General features: G+C 36.9%; 5 non-coding genes across 5 annotated transcripts; all 5 read right to left on the bottom strand.

The window, feature by feature from the left end:
* Positions 1-985: 985 nt before the first annotated feature.
* On the bottom strand, positions 986-1,059 carry trnat-agu (transfer RNA threonine (anticodon AGU)). Its single transcript has one exon. It is a non-coding gene; the product is annotated as a tRNA-Thr (tRNA).
* A 186-nt stretch (positions 1,060-1,245) lies between these two features.
* On the bottom strand, positions 1,246-1,319 carry trnat-ugu (transfer RNA threonine (anticodon UGU)). The gene has a single exon. It is a non-coding gene; the product is annotated as a tRNA-Thr (tRNA).
* Positions 1,320-10,837: 9,518 nt separating this feature from the next.
* trnas-gcu (transfer RNA serine (anticodon GCU)) lies at positions 10,838-10,919 on the bottom strand. The gene has a single exon. It is a non-coding gene; the product is annotated as a tRNA-Ser (tRNA).
* A 550-nt stretch (positions 10,920-11,469) lies between these two features.
* Positions 11,470-11,551, bottom strand: trnas-gcu (transfer RNA serine (anticodon GCU)). Its single transcript has one exon. It is a non-coding gene; the product is annotated as a tRNA-Ser (tRNA).
* Positions 11,552-12,102: 551 nt separating this feature from the next.
* Positions 12,103-12,184, bottom strand: trnas-gcu (transfer RNA serine (anticodon GCU)). Its single transcript has one exon. It is a non-coding gene; the product is annotated as a tRNA-Ser (tRNA).
* Between the last annotated feature and the right edge of the window lie 17 nt (positions 12,185-12,201).

A 12,201-nucleotide genomic window follows, 5' to 3' on the forward strand; every position in this document is an offset into this window, starting at 1 on the left:
AGGGAAAGATGCAGTTTGGATTTGAACCTAGCACCTGCTGTTCCCAAGACAGGTGCTCTGGCCAACTTAGTCTTAACACTTAAAGAAAAAACCTCTGGATATGATACTTCCAAACGCAGTTTCATCTAAGACAGTGGGGGGAAGCAAAATTTACTATGCTTTCTACTCAGTTACTTTGCACATGCATAAAGAGGCTCTTGTACGACAAATCCAAAAGGCGTGATCTCAACAATAGGGGGCAGTTACTTTTCCCCAAAACCACAGCTTGCCTTCGAGTCATTCCTCAAGCCCACTAGGCCCTACACCGTTTGCTAACCTCCCTTATTTAAAACAGCTCAATTAAGTCATCGGCTTTATTGTAGAGTACCCCTTGTATCTGAGCCTGCACTGCGCAATGAAAGAAAGAAGCAAAACGGGATGGACAGATGCCTAAAATGTTAGAAACGCACCACACCTTAAGTCAGTGAAGAAAAAGAGCAAAGCTTGCGACTCTGGTGGGACTCGAACCCACAGCCTAGAAGTCCAATGCGCTATCCATTGCACCACAGAGCCTGAGTGCTCTGCTTCCTCTAGCACTGTTGCACAGAAAGCACTTTTTATTCCTCTCTGGCCCATGAAAGAACAGCCAACTGCGGACAAGGAACTGCTGTGATTCGAAGCCAGGATCTCCTGTTTACTAGACAGGCACTTTGACCAACTAAGCCACAGCGCCAAACAACCTTGACAGGGGCTAATTGTTTAATTCCAAAAAATAAAAAAAAACTAACAACGGTATCGCTGCATGTGGGAATGTCTGGACTTGAAATATTAAAGTCCAATTGGTTAGGCATTACCACACAATGCTATATAAAGCCATCGTCCAAAGCCCTCTTGAACAAGCAGCGTTCTTAAGGATTTGAGTTTTGTTAAGAAACCGACTGCTAAACATCCCGCTGCGTAAACACTCGTTACTCTTAACAAAAAGCAAACACGAAACATATACATTAGGCACTGCTGGGATTTGAACTCAGGATCTCCTGTTTACTAGACAGGCGCTTTGACCAACTAAGCCACAGCGCCAACTCTGAATAGGAGGCAAGATGTTTTTGCACACAGAGACTAAAAAAAGACAGCAAGCCTTAAAATGGCAAGCAAAGAGGTTGTTTAACTCTATTTGTCGCACTATTCATTACGCCTCAAAGCTATACAATTTTATAATTCATTCCGGGGAGTTCTACAACACAAGCACACGCACCAACCAAACTAAGGCGCTGCTGGGATTTGAGCCCAGGATCTCCTGTTTACAAGACAGGCGCTTTGACCAGCTAAGCCACAGCGCCACAGGTGTATGCAGTAAGAGACATTTTCCCGATAACAAAAATCGAAGAACAAAAAATAATACACAACAAAAACCAGCATGTCAGGATGCAGAAAATGCTGACAAGACGGACGCGGTCTTTTAGAGTCTGGATGATCATGTCTCAAACCTGACCGGTAACCTGGCCTCTGTTCAAGATCAAAGAAAAAAATGTGTGAATTTATTTTTATTTAATCTATCCTTAATCATGTGTTAAGTGTTTTTTGGAACCTTCAGTTTCATTACATCCAAACCCAGAGTCAGCTCGGAAAATGGAAATCAGGACAAACATATGCTATCGGCCATTGAAAGAGTTTCAGATCAGAAAGCCACTCTCCCATAATCTGAGGGAAAGGTGCAGTTTGGATTTGAACCTAGCACCTGCTGTTCCCAAGACAGGTGCTCTGGCCAACTTAGTCTTAACACTAAAAGAAAAAACCTCTGGATATGATACTTCCAAACGCAGTTTCATCTAAGACAGTGGGGGGGAAGCAAAATTTACTATGCTTTCTACTCAGTTACTTTGCACATGCATAAAGAGGCTCTTGTACGACAAATCCAAAAGGCGTGATCTCAACAATAGGTGGCAGTTACTTTTCCCCAAAACCACAGCTTGCCTTCGAGTCATTCCACAAGCCCACTAGGCCTTACACCGTTTTCTAATTTCCCTTATTTAAAACAGCTCAATTAAGTCATCGGCTTTATTGTAGAGTACCCCTAGTATCTGAGCCTGCACTGCGCAATGAAAGAAAGAAGCAAAACAGGATGGACAGACGCCTAAAATGTTAGAAACGCACCACACCTTAAGTCAGTGAAGAAAAAGAGCAAAGCTTGCGACTCTGGTGGGACTCGAACCCACAACCTTTGAATGGCTCAGCTCACAGCCTAGAAGTCCAATGCGCTATCCATTTTTTTTTATTATTAGAAAAACATCAGTTCAGAAGCTTATTAAAATATCATTTACAAACATTTCTTAAGACATTATGTTGGTATCAAAACAGGAAAACAACAAGCATAATCATTCTGGCAAATCTATTTTCAAACCATCTTGTGTGTACATAATATAAGGAGTATTCAACATAAACGTTTTGTAAAATTCAGTCTCTTTTTCTTTCATTCTAAAATATTGTTCCACAGTTTTAATATAGTTTTCCAGTTTTCTTTTATACATTTTCCATAACTCTATTTTAGCATTTTTATTTTTCACAATGTTTCTCCTTTCCCAAATTACAGTTCTTGCAACTGATAGAAACAAATTGGCAATTCTTGTTTTACTTCCATTAAAACCAAATAAAAATATTTTATACCATTCTGTCTCCTCCTCAATCTGCTCTGTTTCACTTGGCATCATTTGTTTCATCATTTCTTTTAACTTTGCCATAAATGTATTTAATTCAACACATTTTAAAAACAAATGCATAATACCTTTATTTTTCTTTCCACATATTTTGCATAATGCATTTTCACTGCTTCCAATTTGTGCCAGTTTTGTTTCAGTGAAAATAACATTATGTCTGATAAAATAATCCAACGTTTCAATTTTTGTGTCTAAATATTTCCATTTTAAATTCTTCCAGATTCCCTCTTCATCTATTTCCACAAAGATTTTTTTTCCAAAATTGTTCTGAAACTGGTCTTTTATGCACTTTGTTTCTGAAACAAATGTAGAAATTTTTGAGAACACATTCTTGAAAATCTTTCTCATTTTCCTTTAAAATCACTTTCACATTATCATTGCTTTCATTATTTTGTTCAATTTTTACTATCCATTCTTTAGGTATTGCACTTTTCACTATTTCAAATTGTTTTACCAGAGTTTCTCTTTTGATATCTTCCCCAATCCCATCCATGGCATCCACAATTACTTGGCTTGGTAAAAACCCTTCTTTAATCTCATATAAAAGATCCTTAACCTGACAAACACCTGCTTCCAACCAATATTTTAAATATACTTCTTTCTCTTGTGTTAAAATATTAGCATTTAAAAACAAAGGTTGATTTAATAACATGTTCCTCCCTTCAGGTTTAAAATCAACGTGACTTATAAACTCACTCCATGCTTGTAAAACTTCTTTATAAAAATGGGTTATCCCTAAAATCTTTATTTCTTTCTGGCCTTTAAATTTAAAAACATCCGGTAGAATACATGCATTGCCTAATCTCATGACTACAGTTTTTTCCATATTTACTTTAGCACCTGATCCATTACAATATCTTTCAATGATTTTCATTGCATTTATCACACTTTGCATATCTTTTCAAATCAGTGTAGTATCATCTGCATACTGATAAATTTTCTGTTCTTCTTCTGTTTCTACAATTTTAATTCCATGTATTCCTTTATCTCTTATTATAGCTGATCCTAAAGCTTCAGTCACTAGACTGTACAGCTGTGCAGAGAGTGGACATCCCTGTTTTATGGATCGTGTTACATTGAAACAGTCAGTGATAAAACTGTTAACTTTAATACGACTAATAGCTCCGTTGTATAAACACTTGATCCATCTTAAAAAAGTTATTCCCAAAACCAACCTTATTAAAAACCTCAAATAGAAAATTGTGTTCAACTCTGTCAAATGCTTTCTCGAAATCTACACTCATTACATATCCATTTTTTCTCTTTTCTTTCATGTATTGTATTACATCTCTTATACTGCTAATTATGTCTGTGATATCTTTCCCTTTTACACCATATGCCTGACTAGTTTTGATAATATCGGGTAAGACCTTTTTAAGTCTATTTGCTAAAACCTTGGCTAAAATCTTAAAATCTGTGTTTAGCATTGTTAGGGGTCTAAAATTCCTCAAATCATTTTCTCACCTTTTTTCTTATATATCAGTTTAACTAAACCAACTCTCATTAAATGCGTTGTTTCTTGTTTTTTAAAAACTTCATAAAAAATTTCCTTTAAAATTGGTGCTAAAACATCCTTAAAAACTTTATAAAACTCAGATACTAATCCATCTAATCCTGGACTTTTCCCATTACTTAATTGCATTATAGATTTCTTGATTTCTTCTATTTTTATTTCCTCATCACACATCTTTTTATCATCTTCTGTTACCTTTCCCTCAATTTGATCCAATAAAAATTGTTCTTCTTTTTCATTTATTTCACCTTTTTTAAAAAGGCTTTCATAAAAATCTCTAACTTCCTTTAAAATATCCTGTGTTTCTTTTATTTTTTCCCCATTTTCTTTTTTAATTCTCTTATAATTTCTCAGTTACCCTTACTTTTCTCTAAATTGATAAAGAATTTTGTACATTTCTCTCCATCCACAATATATTTGGCTTTGCTTCTGATCATCGCACCTCTACATTTTCTTTCTTCTATGTTTCGTAATTCTTCCTCCAAAAACAGTATTCTCTCTATATCTACTTTTTCTTGATTTAAACTGTCATTTAATTCCTTTCTAACCTCTATTTCTTTATGTGCTTTTGCTTTTTGTATTGATTTACTCATTTTAATCGTATACTTATTAATTTCATATTTTGTGTTATCCCACCATATTCTTTTATCTTCATGATACATCTCATTTTGTTTTTCAGTATTTATTAAGTCCACTATTGCCTTTCTATAAGGTTCTCCTTTTAAAATTTCTGTATTTAAAATCCATATCCCTTTTCCTCTTTCGGTTTCATTAAAATCAATCTTCATTAATATAAACTTGTGGTCACTTAGCGCTGTTTCTTTAAAATAAACACTCTGTATAAAATTACCCAGTTTTTCCATGCATAAAATAAAATCAATCCTACTTTGCTTTAAGTTACCATCTACTAACTGTCTTCTTGAATATTCTCTTTTTCCTTCATTCCTTAATCTCCATATGTCCACTACTTTGTGCTCTGCCATTAGTTTCTGCAACTCCTTTCTCCCAGTGTCATTCCTAAAAACCATGCCATCCGCTAAATCAATTCTGTTAAAAACCATGTTAAAATCTCCAATTAAAATAGTTTCTCCCCATAAAATCATTAGATTTCTTTTTCTGCTACTGGAGCATGAATGTTACATAATGTTGTATTATTTTCTCTCATTCTAATAGCAAGGCATTTTCCCTCTTTATCATTGTATATTTCTTCTACATCATTCTTTATATCTTCTTTGACTAAAATAGCGACCCCTCTTCCCATCCTTCCATCACCATTGTTATAAAATATTTGCCCCCTCCATCTCCTTTTAAAATCTTCCATCACGCCATCATTCCAATTAGTCTCTTGTAAACAAATTAAGTTTTGTTTTTTGCATAGTTCCTTTACCTTGTCAAATTTTCCAGCATTTAAAAGACCTCGTGTATTAAAACTAACACAATTAAAAACCATTAAAAAAAGATAAAAATAAATAATTAAAATACATTACTCATCTTCCCCTCCTTCTAAACTCCTTAACACATTGAACATATTAGCTTTGGCCTTTTTTCTAACATTGTCCAAATTTGGTTTTACCTTTAGTGTTCTTCTTCTTAAATTCACTTTTATACATCTGTCTATATTGTCCACCTTTGCATCTTCTTCATAATCCATGTCTTTGTTTTGCTCAAATTTTCTTGTCCATTTTCCTCCATGTCTGAAAACTCAATTTCCATCATTTGATTTCCTCCCTCCTTCATTTCTCCATCTTCATTAAAATCCACAACTTCTCCAGTGTTATTCTTTAGTTGTTCTATTTCTCTTTGCTGTGTTGCTTCTTCCTCCTGATCTCCTTCAAGTTTTGCATCTTCCTCCTTATTTCCTTCTTGCACCTGTCTGTCCACCTGTTTTTCTTTTTCTCCTTCCTCCCCTTCCATCCAACATTCACATTTATCTAAGAATTCTGCACACTCCGAGCATCTGACAGTGGTGCACGATCGTGCAAAATGTCCCCATTCTCCGCATCTGTAGCACTTGAAATTAGGACAGTCTTTCAGCAGATGGTCCGGGCTCATGCACTGCCTACAAGTTTTCACTTGCCGACTGTGCATCACCCGGAAATGCTGTGGTCCTTCGACTGTTTCTAGCCTTGTGCTATAGGGCAGTGATGCCACCTCCTTCGGGAACCTTACTTTTAGGAACCTCGTCCCATCTTCGATGTCAGTGCCCGGGTAGCATCTTCTTTTAATTTTTGTTAGTGGCTCAACACCCCATCCTTCCAATTTTTCTACAATTATACTGTTTTCCGGGTAGACAGGCAGGTGCAAGAAGGAAACTGCATAATCTCGGTTATGCAAACTTTTAGCTTCACAGTTCACTTCATAAATTTTCAGTTCTTCTAAAAGTTTTTCACACTCCTCTTCTTTTTCCATGGTCAGTTCATATTCTTTGCCTTGTCTCGGTCTCAGCGCCAACATTTTCTCTTGTCCACATTTTTTCCATTATCGCTTTAATAACATCTTCTGCCTTTACCTCAAGTACGTTTTCCACATTTATGATCACCGTAGCCTCCTTCAAGTATTTTCTCTCCGCAAACTTACTTTTTTCAGTTTTGTTTTCATTTCGTGGTCATTTATCCAGTCCATTTTCGTTAGCCTTGCTTGTTCCTCCTGCCAGTCCGTTGTCGTTTGCCGTGCTTGTTTCTCCTCCTAATCCAGTGTCGATAGCCTTTCGCGTTCCTTCTGCCAGTCCATTATCTTTCACCAGTCGAGTTTCTCCTGCCATGTCCATGTTTGTTGACGTGCATCCGTCCGCCATTGCTTACTCCAAAAAAAGAGTTCCAAATGAAAAAATAAGTTCCTCCCGAACAGCTAATGCTGTAGCTAATGCTGCAGCTAATGCTGCTGGAAAATAAACTTCACAAAAACAAAATAACCAAATTAACTCTAATACTTTACAAATCAAAAAGAAAGCAAAGAGTAGGGAGAGCCTTTCTCTCCTAACTGCAGCCAAACACTTCCTGGAATGTACCAAGATGGAGTATTGCCAGGGTGGTATGGCCGTAAGCGAGAGAAGCTGTCAAGAGTTGGCTATTTAAAACAGGCGCAGCACCAGGGAGCGAGCGCAGCTCAGCTGGCATCGACACAGCACCGACAGAAACAACGCCCTTGAAGGCGAGAAAAAATAATGGCAGCGAAGCTGTGACACGGGGAAGTCTATCAGCTGCCAAATGAAGGACTTCGAAAAGCTTACAGCACCTGGTATTCCCAGGTGGTCTCCCATCCAAGTGTAACAGGTGTACTATATTTATTTATTATTGGACCAGACAATAAAACCAGAAGATTACAAGGTAAGTAAAGGGGGGGGGGGGGGGGGGGGGTGAAACTGAGCAATAACCAAAGACAAACTGAATGTTTTAAATACAAAAATAATTTTACTTTAGATTGTATGAATTTTTTCCTTTTCGTATTTGTCTTAGTAAACAATACTTACATCAGTAACATAACCATACACAACCCCAGGGTGCACCCACTTTACAATTATTTTAAATCAAACACAAATCACAATAAATGAATTCAAGTGAAAACAAAAGAAACCATAAAACACACAAATAAATCAGTGTCGTTGTTCACTCTGAAATTGGTGAAATCAGTTCAATTCAGATAAAGTTCTGTTTTTCCCTCCAAGAAAATCAGTCCTTAGAGCTGTATTTAAAAATCGCAGTCCAATAAAGGAATTAACTTTTTGGCAAATTCTTACTTTATCTGGTAAAATGAGGATAAATTGAAATATGTTTACTTCACAATTTTCCAGGTCGATGTAGGAGGCTCGCCATCAATACAAGGAATCCAGTAAAACTGGGAAAATGTCCTCAGAAAAAAACCTGGCCTGATCACAGACCAGAATATATAAATAAGTTTAATTTGTTCAAAATAATTTCAAAAACATACAAAATATACAACACGTGGAACAAATAAAACACATACACACACATGTATACCATAAAATGAGCTAATATAATGGAATACCTGTCAAATTCGCGATGTCTATATCACTCTATGGTCTTCTCACACACGCGCGATTGCAAAATGGCGTCAGCGCACTGTAAACGCAATTTCAATCTTTTTGTTCAAGTTTGCTCCTCTCTATTATTTTGCCAACCTTTTTTTTTTTGTTTGTTTTTTTTTTGTAGTATTTACAAACATAGTACAATAGAATACATCTCACAACAGTTATGAACATAATAAAAATAAATAAAATAAAATGAAATAAGTTCTTTCAGTTAAACAATGTATAAACATGCCAGGGGTAGAAAAAAATAGGTAAAATAATGATAATTATATAATTATATAAAAAAACTTATTCAATCAAATGAAATTTACATAATGCCTCATATGTTATTTTAGCTTTTCTGTTTTTTATGTTACATAATGTAGTACCGTATTGTTTAATGTCCTTTATAAAATGAACACAATTTGGCTTAGCTTTGGCCCATTTCTTGACATGGATATGGTATTTTCCAAGTAATATTATTAGTTGTATAAGAAAACATGTTTTGGAGTCAATTCCATCTTGTACAAAAGCAAGTATGACATCATATAACCCAATTTGTATTAGTGTACCGAATGTCCTTGAAATAAAGTTAGAAACATCAATCCAAAATAATCTTGAGTATACACATTAAAAAAAAAGATGAGTAACAGATTCTTTAATAATTCCACAAAAATCGCAAAAGTTTTCTCTATCAACTCCAAATCGTTTAAATAATTATTTTACAGGATAAATTCGGTGTAAAATTTTAAATGATACCTGTCTTACTTTATTACTTATAAAGAACTTATTTGTTAGTAACCATACTTCTTTCCACTCAATGTTTCCAAATTTTGATGACCAGAAGACTGTTGAAGATGGTATTTGATTCTTTTTTAATACATTTCTAATATATCTATTACTACATTTATCTTTAAGAATGTTAATATCACCAACATATAATACATCAAACATTGTCTTTGGCTGTTGGTCCACATTGTATATTGTATTACGTAACAGTGATACAACTTTATTTGGTATTGCATCAAAAATAATTATTCTGCCAACCGGTCTCGTCTCTGCTCTCTCTCTGTGGCAAGCTTGAAGGGGCGGAACTAACAACCCGCTCTTACGATTGGTTGTTACTTTACCTCAAACTACATTTGTATACATGAATTTTATTTCGTTTATCATATTTATAAAGACTTGTAGATATAATAATAATATGATTATACTGCTCTAAATAATATTATAAATAATTATTTAACTATTTTACTAGGGTTACATATGTTTCTGCAACTATTGTCGATAAGATGACTTTCAGTTTTGCCGTATGAACGGCAGAGCATAAGAACGAAAAGAATGGGATTCGATGGACTCGGCCACCTCATTATGTATGTACTCACTTTCCGGATATGGGCTGGACTATAGGATTTCTGTATGTATTTGCTGCTATTTTTGGTAAAGATGACGTTAAATTTTGCAACAACATCTTCAAAACGACAAGAGCGTGCGAGTAAAACACCTTCCACGGAAGCACCAGGCTCTTTCAAATGCCAGAGCATTTGAACAACAAGGATGGGATTCGATGGACCCTTCCACCTCGTCATGTATGTACTCACTTTCCTGATATGGGCTGGACTATAGGATTTCTGTATGTATTTGCTGCTATTTGCGGTAAAGATAATGTTAAATTTTACAACAACATCCTTCAAAACGATCAGAGCGTGCGAGTAAAACACCTACCACGGAAGCACCAGGCTCTTTCAAATGCCAGAGCATTTGAACGACAAGGATGGGATTCGATGGACCCTTCCACCTCGTCATGTATGTACTCACTTTCATGATGGGCGCTGGACTAATGCATATATGTTTGTATTTGCAGGTATTTTCGATAAAGATGACTTAAAATTTTGCAACAACATCCTTCAAAACGCTAAAAGAGTGAGAGAATTTCTGCGAAACACCATGATCTCTCGAATGCCAGAACATATGAGCGACGAGGATGGGATTCGATTCTAACCCACGCATGCAGAGCACAAAGGATTAGCAGTCCATAACCTTAACCACTCGGCCACCTCGTCACGTACTTTCCTTCTTCTCTGGTGGAGGCCGGACTGTGGCACATAATTGTAAATGTATGTTTCTGCAACTAATTTCGGTAAGATGACTTTCAGTTTTGCCGTATGAACGACAAAAATGGGATTCGATGGACTCGGCCAGCCCGCCATGTATGTACTCACTTTCATGATGGGGGCTGGACTACGGCACTTCTGTATGTATTTGCTGCTATTTTCGGTAAAGATGACGTTAAATTTTGCAACAACATCCTTCAAAACGATAAGAGCGTGCGAGTAAAACACCTTCCATGGAAGCACCGGCCTCTTTCAAACGCCAGAGCATTTGAACAACAAGGATGGGATTCGATGGAATCTTCCACCTCGTCATGTATGTACTCACTTTCATGATGGGGGCTGGACTATGGCATATATGTTTGTATTTGCAGCTATTTTCGATAAAGTTGACATAAAATTTTGCAACAACATCCTTCAAAACGCTAAAAGAGTGAGAGTAAAAGAACTTCTACAGAAACACCATGATCTCTCGAATGCCAGAACACATGAGCGACGAGGATGGGACTCAAACCCACGCGTGCAGAGCACAATAGATTAGCAGTCCATCGCCTTAACCACTCGGCCACCTCGTCACGTACTTTCCTTCTTCTCGGTGGAGGCTGGACTGTGGCACATATTTGTATATTTATGTTTCTGCAACTATTTTCAGTCAGATGACTTTCAGTTTTGACATATGAACGACAGATCAAATGAACGACAAAAATGGGATTCGATGGACTCTTCCACCTCGTCATGTATGTACTCACTTTCATGATGGGGGCTGGAATATGACATTTCTGTATATATTGGCTGCTATTTTCGGTAAAGATGACGTTAAATTTTGCAACAACATCCTTCAAAACGATAAGAGCGTGCGAGTAAAACACCTTCCACGGAAGCACCGGCCTCTTTCAAACACCAGAGCATTTGAACGACAAGGATGGGATTCGATGGACTCTTCCACCTCGTCATGTATGTACTCACTTTCATGATGGGGGCTGGACTATGGCATATATGTTTGTATTTGCAGCTATTTTCGATAAAGTTGACATAAAATTTTGCAACAACATCCTTTAAAACGCTAAAAGAGTGAGAGAACTTCTACAGAAACACCATGATCTCTCAAATGCCAGAACATATGAGCGACGAGGATGGGATTCGAACCCATGCGTGCAGAGCACAATGGATTAGCAGTCCATCGCCTTAACCACTCGGCCACCTCGTCACGTACTTTCCTTCTTCTCTGGTGGAGGCCGGACTGTGGCACATATTTGTATATGTATGTTTCTGCAACTATTTTCGGTAAGATGACTTTCAATTTTGCCGTATGAACGACAGAGCAAATGAACGTCAAAAATGGGATTCGATGGACTCGGCCACACCGTCATGTATGTACTCACTTTCCTGTTGGGGGCTAGACTACGGCATTTCTGTATATATTGGCTGCTATTTTCGGTAAAGATGACGTTAAATTTTGCAACAACATCCTTCAAAACGATAAGAGCGTGCGAGTAAAACACCTACCACGGAAGCACCAGGCTCTTTCAAATGCCAGAGCATTTGAACGACAAGGATTGGATTCGATGGACTCTTCCACCTCGTCATGTATGTACTCACTTTCATGATGGGGGCTGGACTATGGCAGATATGTTTGTGTTTGCAGCTATTTTCGATAAAGATGACTTAAAATTTTGCAACAACATCCTTCAAAAAGCTAAAAGAGTGAGAGTCCTTCTACTGAAACACCATAATCTCTTGAATGCCAGAACATATGAGCGACGAGGATGGGATTCAAACCCACGCATGCAGAGCACAATGGATTAGCAGTGCATCACCTTAACCACTCGGCCACCTCGTCACGTACTTTCCTTCTTC

Source organism: Danio rerio, chromosome 4 (assembly GCF_049306965.1).
Source record: "Danio rerio strain Tuebingen ecotype United States chromosome 4, GRCz12tu, whole genome shotgun sequence".
In the NCBI taxonomy this organism is placed as follows: domain Eukaryota; kingdom Metazoa; phylum Chordata; class Actinopteri; order Cypriniformes; family Danionidae; genus Danio; species Danio rerio.